Source organism: Lonchura striata, chromosome 2, assembly GCF_050655825.1.
Source record: "Lonchura striata isolate lonStrDom1 chromosome 2, ASM5065582v1, whole genome shotgun sequence".
Classification (NCBI taxonomy): domain Eukaryota; kingdom Metazoa; phylum Chordata; class Aves; order Passeriformes; family Estrildidae; genus Lonchura; species Lonchura striata.
The window spans coordinates 157,596,020-157,606,988 of NC_140704.1; the positions used below are offsets into that span (position 1 = coordinate 157,596,020).

General features: G+C 50.7%; 1 protein-coding gene across 13 annotated transcripts in view; it reads left to right on the plus strand.

Moving 5' to 3' along the window:
- LOC110478060 (scaffolding CK1 anchoring protein H) overlaps nucleotides 1–10,969 on the plus strand; it is a 42,296-nt gene that overhangs the window by 3,340 nt on the left and 27,987 nt on the right. Inside the window, exon 1 of one of the 13 annotated variants that reach the window (XM_085572795.1) lies at nucleotides 569–849. The exons of 9 other annotated variants lie outside the window; for them this stretch is intronic. The gene's annotated coding sequence lies outside the window, so the exon portion shown is untranslated. Of the gene's footprint in view, nucleotides 1–568; nucleotides 850–2,052; nucleotides 2,400–10,969 lie in introns of those variants that run through there. 3 more of the 13 variants (XM_021544411.3, XM_085572793.1, XM_085572792.1) reach the window with 3 other exon arrangements.

A 10,969-nucleotide genomic window follows, 5' to 3' on the forward strand; every position in this document is an offset into this window, starting at 1 on the left:
GGCCAGTGTGTTTTCACTGGGATTTTCCTCATGTAATAACATCTTGGAATAACTTAGGTCCCTTGCTGGCTGATAGAATCTAAAAGCCTAAGTTCACAAAGATGTTAAGTTCCTTTATAGGTCATTCCAGACTCTTACTACAAATCAACATTATTTAAGGATAAAAGGTTTGTAAAGCCACACACTGAAACCTTGTAGAAAAACTAATGAAAGAGTTTAAACTTGACTTTCTGAGGGGTTTCACCAATTCATATTTCAGTGTCATACAGGGAAAAGCTCCAAACTCATATTGAAACTGGCTTTCCTTACAGTCAGGATTGGTTCAGCTCATTATGAATCACAGCTTCCAACCAGGGGCACTGCTTATCCAATCTGAGTTTATATCTGAGATACCAGATAGATGGTGTAGCTTCCTTGTATCCAGTGGGGTTCAGCTGCAGTTCATCTTTTTGGCCGAAGGTCTGAATTGCCCCCACGTACATAGTGGCACCGTTCCAAGGTCTGCAGGATGGCTGGTGCTGATACAGCCACCAGTGTTCAGTCTGATAGGTCCTGCCTTAAACAGCCATATCATAACCACAACACTACCAGCAATGCCGTCATTTCTGGGGCCTCAAAACAGATCCTTTGCAGTTTCCTGATGACAGAAGAGGGATTATATCAAAGATGTAAACAAAGACAACACTACATTCCATCAGAGAGAAGAAGTGTTCTGTTCACAGAAGAGAAGTCAGTCAGTTGATGAATCGTTACCTCGATCCCAGTGTCTGAAGGGGCTCCAAGAGATCTGGACTTCAGACAAGGGCCTGGAGTGACAGGACAGAGGGGAATGGCTTCCCACTGCCAGAGGTGAGTTTAGGTGGGATGTTGGGAAGAAATCCTTCCCTGTGAGGGTGGGGAGGCCCTGGCACAGGGAGCCCAGAGGAGCTGTGGCTGCCCCGTCCCTGGCAGTGTCCAAGGCCAGGCTGGACAGGGCCTGGAGCAACCTGGGACAGTGGAAGGTGTCCATGGCAGGGAGGTGGAACTGGATGAGGTGCAAGGTCCCTTCAACCCAAACCGTTCCATGATTCAATGATCACAGAGTCCAACTGCTCCCCCAGCACTCCCAGGACCAGCACTAGCCCATGTCCCCAGGTGCCACATTTGCATCACTGTTCAGTCTCCTCAGGGATGGGGACTGGGCAGCTGTGCCAGGGCTGGACAGCCCTTTCCAGGAGGAATCTTCCAAATATCCCACCTAAGCCTCTTTTGGTGCAGCTTAAGGCCGTGACCTCTTATCCTGTCATTCTCTACCTCGGAGCAGACCCTGGCTCTACCCTCCTGTTACGGAGTTGTAGAGAGCGAGAAGGTCCCTCCTGACCCCCTTTTCTCCATGCTGAGCCCTCCAGCTCCCTCACATCGGTGCTCCAGACCCTCCCCCAGCTCTGTTCCTTCTGCAGCCCCTCAGTGCCCTTTCCGTGCGGAGCCCGAACCTGTCCCCACCCTGCGGACAGCCCAGCCGCGCCCGGCCCTCGCTCCCTCCCTCAGGCCGGGACCCCTCAGCCCCGCGCCTCCCCCACCCCGCCTGAGTCACTGCCGGCCCGGCCCGGCCCTCGCGGCGGCGGCGGCCAGGCGGGACGAGCTGGGACTTGAAAGGTGGAACAGGCGCTGCCACGCCCGGGGCTGCGGGGAATCTCGCTTAACCCTTCCCTGCCCGCGGGGCCCCGGCTGCGGGAGCGGGACGGTGATGGGGGCAGACAGGAGGCTACGGCTGTCTCCCCAGAGCCCCTTCCACGGCACCCCTGGGGACACGGGGCGCGGTGCCGCCGCAGGGGAGAGGGCGCTGCCACCGATCCCTCCTGTTCCACGCTGCCACTGCCCAGGAGCTGCTGCTCGTGTGTCCCCCACAGGCCCAGAGCACGAAAAGTGCCCGAGGAGCCCAAATCCCCCTTCCTGGGAGCCGCAGGGCCACGGCCGGGCTGGGGCCAGCGTGCAGGGGCCCTGGCCGGGGCTGGGGGCCGAGGTCTGGGCTGGGGTCTGTGTCACGGCACTGCCCCACTGCCAGTCCCGAGCTGGTTTGACAGGCTCGGGGCAGACGGAAGGGAGAGGCCTCCGGCGGCTCAGGAATGCGCAGCCCTTATCTCTGGCTCCCTGCGCGCCTGGGGAGGGAATAGCTCTCCGGAGTTTGCCTTTCTCTCTCTCTTACTCACCCCCGCTCTGCCCTGGGTGGAGCCTCGCTCGCCCGGCTCCCAGGTGAATCAGGTTGCAGGCACGTCCAAGTGAGCCGACAGTGACCCACCACCTGCCCCAGCTCACCTGGGAAGGTAGAGAAGGGTGGAGACCTCGTGGGTACCTGCATGGCCGCCTGAGCCAGAGAGTGACCCACTACCTACCCACCACTGCCCGGCTTCCCTGGTAAGGTAGGAGAAGGGCAGGTACCTCCTGGGGTACCTGTATGGCTGCCTGAGGTGGAGGGCAAGGGCTGGGGAGGGCCTGCCCTGCTCCTCTGCACAGGACTGAGCACCCGGCATCTGGGACAGGGCATTCCATAGGCAATACACGGGCAGGAGGTTGCTGCTTCTGTGCCGGAAGGCTCCAGTGGCAGGAGCTCCCAGTCACGCCATGATGGCGAGAAGGGAGAGAGACAGAAGGAGATGAGAGAGGCAAGGGGGATGAAAGAATGTCCTAGTGCTGGCAGCAGAGACTGGGGATGGGGTAAGAATAGACCCAGAACGTTCCAGTGCAGGCAGCAGGGACTGGAGATGGTGAGGGAAAGGACTTGGAATGTCCCAGCTGTGTCGGGGATGGCAAGGGAAGGGACCCTTCTGTCTTCAGATCAAAATTGCTTATCAAACACTTCATACAATTGTGTCCATTCCCCTTTGAGAAATCCCTCAGGGGTGGGTATTCCCAAACTCAGCCTCATTCTTTGGGAAGAGTCTTGCAGCCTGATTGAGCTCCCCATAACAAAGGCCAAGCCAGGCTTCTCTTTGGACCAGGAATGCTGTAACGATGTATGGTCAGGAGATTGGGACAGAGGGGATGTGGGTTTGAGGGCCAAGGACTGCGGTGGGCAAGGAGCTGGGAAGGAGCTCCCGAGGCCCCTGCATTCCACACACAGGGATTGGGTGTGCACTGAGTGCTGACACGGCCCACGAGCCCTGGCACAGCCATGCACGTACAGGCAGGAGCAAGGACAGATGCGTGTGGACAGGTGTGCACAGGCACACGGGCTAGCACTTGCTGAGTTTTCCATAGGTGTGAGCCTGACAGACCTCAGGGCGTGTGTGAGGACAGGAAGGGGATGGTTCCGTGTTGCTTACTCTAAATTGGTTAGGGTCAGTAGGGGTCAATTGTGGATCTTGCGTGGCCTGATGATTGGGTTCTCCATCTAGAACAGTTAGAAAGGGAAGAGGCCCCTGTGAAGGACCAGAAGTACTGATCACATCCTTCTGCTGCTGAAAGCATTTGATTTGTAGAAGCTGCAATATGCTCAGCTGTAAGAGAGGCCAAAAATAGGTCAGTAACAGCAAACTACCCCCAACCAGAGCAGTGACAGTGGCAGCAGTGCTAAGTGCCGGTTTCCAGTTCCCTGTGCAGATGTTCTCCCTGGATCAGGAGGCAGGAGAGCATGGTGTGTCCCATCCCCATTAGATAGACACATGGGAGCTGCATTTTAGGGGGAGAAAGTTGTTTTCATTTTGGTCTCACTCCTATTTACCCGAGGGACTTTACAGTTGCATTTGAGAGGTAGAAAGAGAGTTGGATTTGCTGTGACCTGGCAATAGGAATATTCTGAGGCAGGGAAAACGTCTTGCTCTTCATATGGTTATGGGGAAATTGCATGCCAAAGGAAAAAGTTGTTGTTCCCCCATCCCTGGAAGGTTTAAGGCTGGGATGGGGCTGGGAGCAACCTGGAAGGTCTGTTGGAAGGTGTTCCTGCCCATGGCAGGGGGGTGAAACAAGATGGGTTTGAAGGTCCTTTCCAACTCTAACCAGTCTCTGATTCTGAGATTCTGTAAGTGTGGAAATGTCTGTATACTTGTGTCAGAGCAGGGTTGCGGCTCAGGACAGATTCACTCATGTTCTAGGCAATTTTTCTGGCAACCAAAACTTTCCAGACAATGGAAATTCACTTCCAAACCCTGCAGGATTGGAATTCTTTGCATTTTACAATTACATGGGACACGTCTAGACTGCTTATCAGGCCCCATTTGCTGGATTTTTGTAGTCTTAATGAGGAAGAGGAGATTGATGAGTGCATTTCTAAAATCTGTGTGTGGGGGAAGTAAAATTCAAGGGCAGCACATAGTTCTTCTCCAAATTAGACCTTACATGGATTGTCCTTTTTTTTAAGTTGTCCATATTAGCCTTCCTTATACTTGCAACCTTTTGAATAAAAATGCACAGGAAGGGATTGGCTGCAGGATAGTGAAGGTGACATGAGCATTGCTGTCGTAGATGTCTGAGACATGGGTTGGTGGTGGCCTTGGCATTGCTGGGAGAGCAGTTGGACTCGAGGGTCTCAAGGGGCCTTTCAGTCCAAAGGATTCCGTGATTATTCAGATAATCTGCTGCGTGCAGGATGACATTTCATTTCCAGCTGCTGTAAACATCAGATTTTGTGCTGGTGACTTCCCACAGCTCAGATTTCCCTGTCCACTCTGTACCCTTGCTGCATGGGACAGTTAAGGTTGACAGGTTCACATGCTGCTACTGTGGGACACGTTGACAGGTGTCTCAGTAACCACTTCACAAAGAAAATTACAACATATAATTCTTCTGCCAGTTTTCCCTTCCTCTGGCCTGCAGAAAGATCCCCTGAATATTCCAAATGTCTGGCCACTTTCTGATTCGCCAGTAAAGAATGTTCTGTGGGATCCCTTGCCCTAGTAAGCAAAGATGAGTGAGAGTCCAGTGGGTTTTGGAGGTGCAGACCAGGTACCAGTTCTACTCTGCCACATGCCTGCAGCATTCAGGGCATTCACTGCTCATCTGAGACACAGAAAGAGTTCTTGAAGCCATTTATCAGGGTCAGTGGCCACATGTATGAACACAAACGGTGCAGCTGCCATCTCTGGAAGCTCAGTGAAAAATGGATTAATTGAAGCAATTTCTCATCCGATGGCCAAAACTTCTGCAGTGAAACTCCCAGCAGCAGGCAGAGGTACTGTCTGTTTTTTAATGATGACTGAGATCCACGTAAGACCATCCAGACTGAAGAATGGGGTGACATTCTCTCAGATGATTAACATGGAGTTAATCAGGGTTCAGATGACCACAGGAGAAGGTCTGGGAGCATTATATGGCATTGTGACAGGAATAACAAATTCCAGCCAGAAATTCTGACAGTAACCCAGGCTTTGAACCTGTTGCCTGAAGAGGACGTTGAGAAGGAGAACATGGTAAGGTTCAGCAGGAAATACAGAGAGAAGAATGGAAAGAGAAAAAATAAGAATTAGGACTTGGCAGAGGCAGTTGTAGCTAAACAGTGCCTAGTCCAGGTTATTGGCTGTATTTCCATGTCCTGTTGTGAGGAATGTGCCTGAGCCCTCCTTGGTGAGAAGAGCAGTTCATGGGAAGGGGTCCAGCATCCATTATCATGCAGCAACAGAATGGTTTGGGTTGGAAGAGACCTTCAAGACATCTTCTCCTACCCCCTGCTGTGGACACCTTCTACTAGCCCAGGGTGCTCCAAGCCCCATCCGTTGTGGCCTTGGACACTTCCGGGGATGGGGCAGCCACATCTTCTCTGGGCAGCTTCCTCTTTGCCCCAGCTCTTGCACAATTCCATGGCCACCTGTTCTGACCAAAGTAGGAAATTCTGGGCTGCACTTCAGAACTACGGATCCTGCAGCCATGTAAGACTAGCAGGATCCTTTTCAGGAGAAGTCCAACCCTTGGGATGGAAAATGAGCGCATGCAGAAGCAGCTTCTGGTGAGGACGAGCATGTCCTGCTGTTCATACAGGTTCTTCCTCTGCAGTGAGATCAGAAGGCACTGGTTTGTCCTTCCATCACACAGTGCAGAATTAAAAAACCCCACACCTTAAACCATATTCAAGGAGACAAGTCCCTTCCCAGATCATTTTCCAAGTACAGCATTTTCTTGAGAGCAAGCTAACACTTTCCATGTCTCATTGTCACCATGTCTGCTCCAGTCATTTTCCCTCAGGCATTGTTGTCCTCTCCTAAACTCAACCCTCCCAGAACATCAGCAGTCTCTTTGCATAGGAACTTTCCTTTTTTTTTTTTGAGGCCAAATATTTTCTTTTAAATAATTGATTTGTAAACTTCATGTATAAGAGCCATTTTGGAAACATTAATTTTTTTCACAGCCCACCCTAGATGTCAGGGATGCCACTGAGTATGGTGTACAGGCCAGGTGAGGCCCATCACAGGGATCAAAAGTGCCTTCATTCATTTCTCACTCATAGTTTGGAAGTCCTTGGAGTGTTGATAGCACAGAGGAGTTTGTGGCTGGCTGTGCAGAGTGTGGCTGAAGAACAGTCTGTCTGTGCTGTCTTTCTTTTCTTGGTGCTAGGTCTAGGGCAGTGAGAAGATGAGGTGGTTGAGCCCAGGAACTTCTGTCTGTACTTGCACATAAGGGGTCTGGGGAGCAGATTGGGTCTTCCCAGCCCTTTGCAGACTCTGGGTTACAGCCCTGTTTCCTCACAGGCAGTTCCTTCCTGGGTGCTTCAGGCAGCCTCAGCTCCTGGGAGTGTCCCAAAGCAGTGGAGCAGGTCCAGCCAGGGAAGGGATCACCTGAGCGAGGCAGCCTGGGAACTGGCTGTGCAGGCAGAACACGTAACAACAAGCACTGGAGTCAGCACGAGGAGGCAGATGGAGCCAGCCCCAGGTGCTGAGGCATCAGCAGGGCTGGTACCAGGCACAGCAGATGAGAGACAAAGGGAGCACTGAGCTGGTTCCCTTTTGCTTAGACTGGGCAAACATGGTCCAGTGCCCTTGATTTTGCACCTGGCACAAAGGCTTTGGAGAAAGGCAGGTCCTTTTATTTATTTATTTTAATCTGTAGGGTTTTGTGGTGATCACAGCATGTCTGAATCTGTGATTCCCTGCTGCTCTGCTGGGAAAAAAACCCAGTAAAAGTCTGTTGAAATGAAACATAATATGGACAGGCACCAAATGCTGCCCACATCAACAGGTCTGTGCTTTTCCTAGTTTCTGCTCCTATAATGAATCCAGAGGCAAAGGGATAGTTTTTACCTCCAGCTTCATCTGACAGACACTTTTCCTTATATTAAATATTCCATGCGGTTGAGTGTTTTTCAATGTGGAGGAATCTGCAGGCTGTGATCATGTCTGACTTTTCCCTTTATTGAGGGGGTCTGACAGCTCTTAGGAATCTCAAAACCAAATGCATGTGACTGGGATCACAGCCAGTAAAGTCACTCCCATTTATAGCAGTGAGAACAGAAGCAGATCTCAGGCCAAGCTGAAGGGAAATTTCCCTTGGAGACTGCCTCATCACCTCCACCTTGATCATAGCACAGGGATGGCTGAGACCTGCCTGCTCTTTCCTTTCCACCTGTTCCTCTCCTGATGGTTTTTGACCATGGAGGGGAGTGAGTCCATTTGGACTCCCCATGCACTGCTGCAGCAGCTGTGCAGTGTCCTTGACACAGCCCAGGCAGACGGGTGGAGCAGACCGGGATTCTGCTTCTCTTCAGCCCATTCCATCCGCCTTCATCTCCCACTTGTTAGGTTTCCAACAAGCTGCTTCGTGCTCTCCTTTATCCACTGCCCCCGAGCATGGGAGGAGTTCCTGCAAACAGCCACAGAGCTGCCTTCTCTTCTTCTGCAGCTTCCTCCTGCCAAACCCAGCCACCAGCCCAAATCTGTGTGTGGAGGAGAGTGCCAACAGTACTCCTACCACCTTCTTTCTGTGGGCTTCTTGGGGCTTCCTGTGCAGGGTCAGGAGTTTAGCTTGATGGCTCTTGTGTGTCTCCTCCAACTCAGGAGATTCCGTGGTTGTTTCCACACTGTTCTGTGTACCTGTCTATGCTCATGCTTGTTCCAGCCATTGCATTAAAAGGAGAAACTAAATTTTGCAGGTTTGGTTCTAAAGGTTCTGATCATGAGTGGTGATACTTCTAAATTTATGGACATAATTTCATAGAATGATCACTTAGGATAGCAGAGAAGTGCATGAAATAAGGTAACAGACTTCTAGAATGTCTGAAGAAATGACACTGTGACACGTAAGTGTGGGCTGGAATCCTGCTGCTCTGGAGCCAGGCTGGGACAGCTGGAGGTGTTCAGCCTGGAGAAGAGAAAGCTCTGAGAACACCTCAGAGCCCCTTCCAGTGCCAAAAGAGGCTCCAGGAGAGCTGGAGGGGGACTTTGGACAAGGGCCTGAAGTGACAGGACAAGAGGGAATAGCTTCCCACTGCCAAAAGACAGGGTTTAGATGGGATATTTGGAAGGAATCATGGAATGTTTTGGGTTGGAAGTACCTTAAGTCTCATCCAGTTCCCCACCCCTGCCATGAGCAGGGACACCTTCCACTAGCTCAGGGTGCTCCAAGCCCCATCCAGCCTGGCTTTGAATGCTGCCAGTTATGGGGCATGCACAGCTTCTCAGGGCAGCCTGTGCCAGGGCCTCCCCACCCTCACAGGCAGGAGTGTGTCCCCAAAATTTGACTCATCCTCCTGTCAAAGCTGCTTCCCATCCTCTAGGTAAATTCTGGTATAAAGCACTGACAGTTCCAAGCAGGATCTTGGTAGGATGGATTGTGTGACAGGGTAAGGGGAAATCTCAGAGTTAAAACAGTTGAGGTCTGAGCACTGAGGCTTTAGCCGGCTGATTTATTAAAGTCTGGGAGAAAAATTAAGAGAATATTTGGCCAAACATGAGCATGTCTGTAATGAATCCTATCCCATATTTCTTGGATATTATTGTTTTCCATCACTTGTAAGGGGGTGCAGATAGGCACACTGTACATATGCATTTGGTCACTGATCGTGGAGGAGTAATCCTGGTTCTGAAACCTGGGGGTTTTGGGATATTCCAGGTGCCTTTGGGCATTGAAAGCTTGGCAAGTATGACACCTGCCGTGCAGAGACCCACAGCCTCCTTGGCAGCAGCTGGAGGCCAGGCCAAGTACCTTCAGGCATGCCGGGTGACATGAAGAGCCTGTGTATGAGCACCTCAATTGCTGCCCTGGCTATGGTTTGTTTGCAGTTCATTTATAGAGACTTTCCCAAGGCCTAAGGGCTCGGTGATGGGGAGAAGTAGATTTCCTCCTTTGCTGCCTAATTTACATTCTGGATTTTTTTCTTTCCTTGAAGCAGCAGGGGCTTGGCTGCAGGATCAGTAGGGATGTTGTCAGTCTGCTCAGTGATCTGAAGAATCTCTCAGTTCCTGTATCAGTGTTTTCTGCTCAAAACATCCAGCTTCAAAGAATTGCTGGAATTTTTTCCCAGGCCATATTGTCAGGATGTAGCAGGATTCGTTTCCTTTCATGTCTAGTGCTGGGGCAGTTCTCTCCCACTCTTCCTGGGAAACCTTTCCTGGTAAAATTGTGGCTATTGAAGGTGTGGAGGACATTGGTGATGTGCTTGAACTTTCCTCTTCCCTTCTGGAGGTGCACTGCAGGGTTTTTGGACTAGGAGACTTCAGGGCCTTAGTTTTCCAATATTGTCATGGGAATGGAAGGAGGGATGTTCAGGCTTCCTTCTGGCTGAACACATCACACAGCTGCTCAGAGCTGCAGGTGCTGGGTTGGCATGAGCTCCTCTCTTCCTGTACCTGCTGACTGTTCAGTGCCTGAGCTGTAACTGCACACAGTTACCCATTATAAAAAGATATTTTGTTACCCATTATAAAGATACCCCCCCCCCAAGCAAATTGCCACACTTTATTCTTTTTAGCATTCTCATTTCTCCCCCAAACCCTCATTACTCATGTCAGGAGATTTTGTAAACTGTGACCAGCAATTAAAATAAAATGAAATTTCTAATTAAATAAAATATACAAGCATGTAAGTAAGTAAAATTCTCTATTAATCAGTAGTTACAGGCTGAAAACCTACATTTGGGGTATTTTCAGTTTGTTGCTTACATTCCTTGACAGCTTTGGTCGTTCAGAATTCCAGAAATACAACGTTTATCTTTTTCTGGGGTGAAAGAAGCTGCAGGAAATAGATTTGCAGGTGAAGTTCAAACAGGGAGCCAACCCCTGCTTGGAGTCACAGGATCACAGAGTAGGCTGAGCTGGAAGAGGCCACACATTGAGTCCAGCTGCTGGCCCTGAGCAGGACCATCCCCAGGAGTCCCACCCTGTGCCTGAGAGTGTTGTCCAAATGTTCTGAACTCTGCCAGGGAGCCTGTTCAGTGTCCAGTCACCCTCTGGGGGAAAAGCCTTTTTTAAATTCCCAACCTAATCCTCCCCTAATCCAGCTGCAGCTGCTCCCTCGGGTCCTGTCACTGGTCACCCCAGAGAGGATATTGGTATCTGCTCCTCCTCTTCCTTTCATGAGGAAGTTGTGGAGTGCACTGAGGTCTCCTCTCAGTCTCCTGCAGGTTGTTTGAGGTGCCCCTGATCAAGGACAATCCAGCCCTCAGGGAAGAGAGCTGATAATTCTAATAACTGATGTGTGTCCAGGCTCCTGTCCCTCTGAGGGGAAACCTGTCGTGCTCCCTGAACTCTGGTTAAAACCAGAACCAAGGCTTAAAATATGGAATGCCCTACAAAATACATGGAATACACAGTTCTGGAGTAAAAAAAAATAGCAGGGCAGTGTGGCACAGTAAGTAATCTATCTCCTATTTCCTGAGGCATGGGAACTGCTCCTCCACCGAATCCAGCCTTTCACTGGGATAATGGACATACTTGGAATGGAGGAAGACCAGTTAAGAGAGAAGTGAAAAGACAGGAGTTTAAAAGCCAGTTCTGTCTTTGATATTTGTATGCCAGAGGGAGGTTTCAGTCAGAACTGGTATGTGATTGCTTACATCTGATTTGGAGAG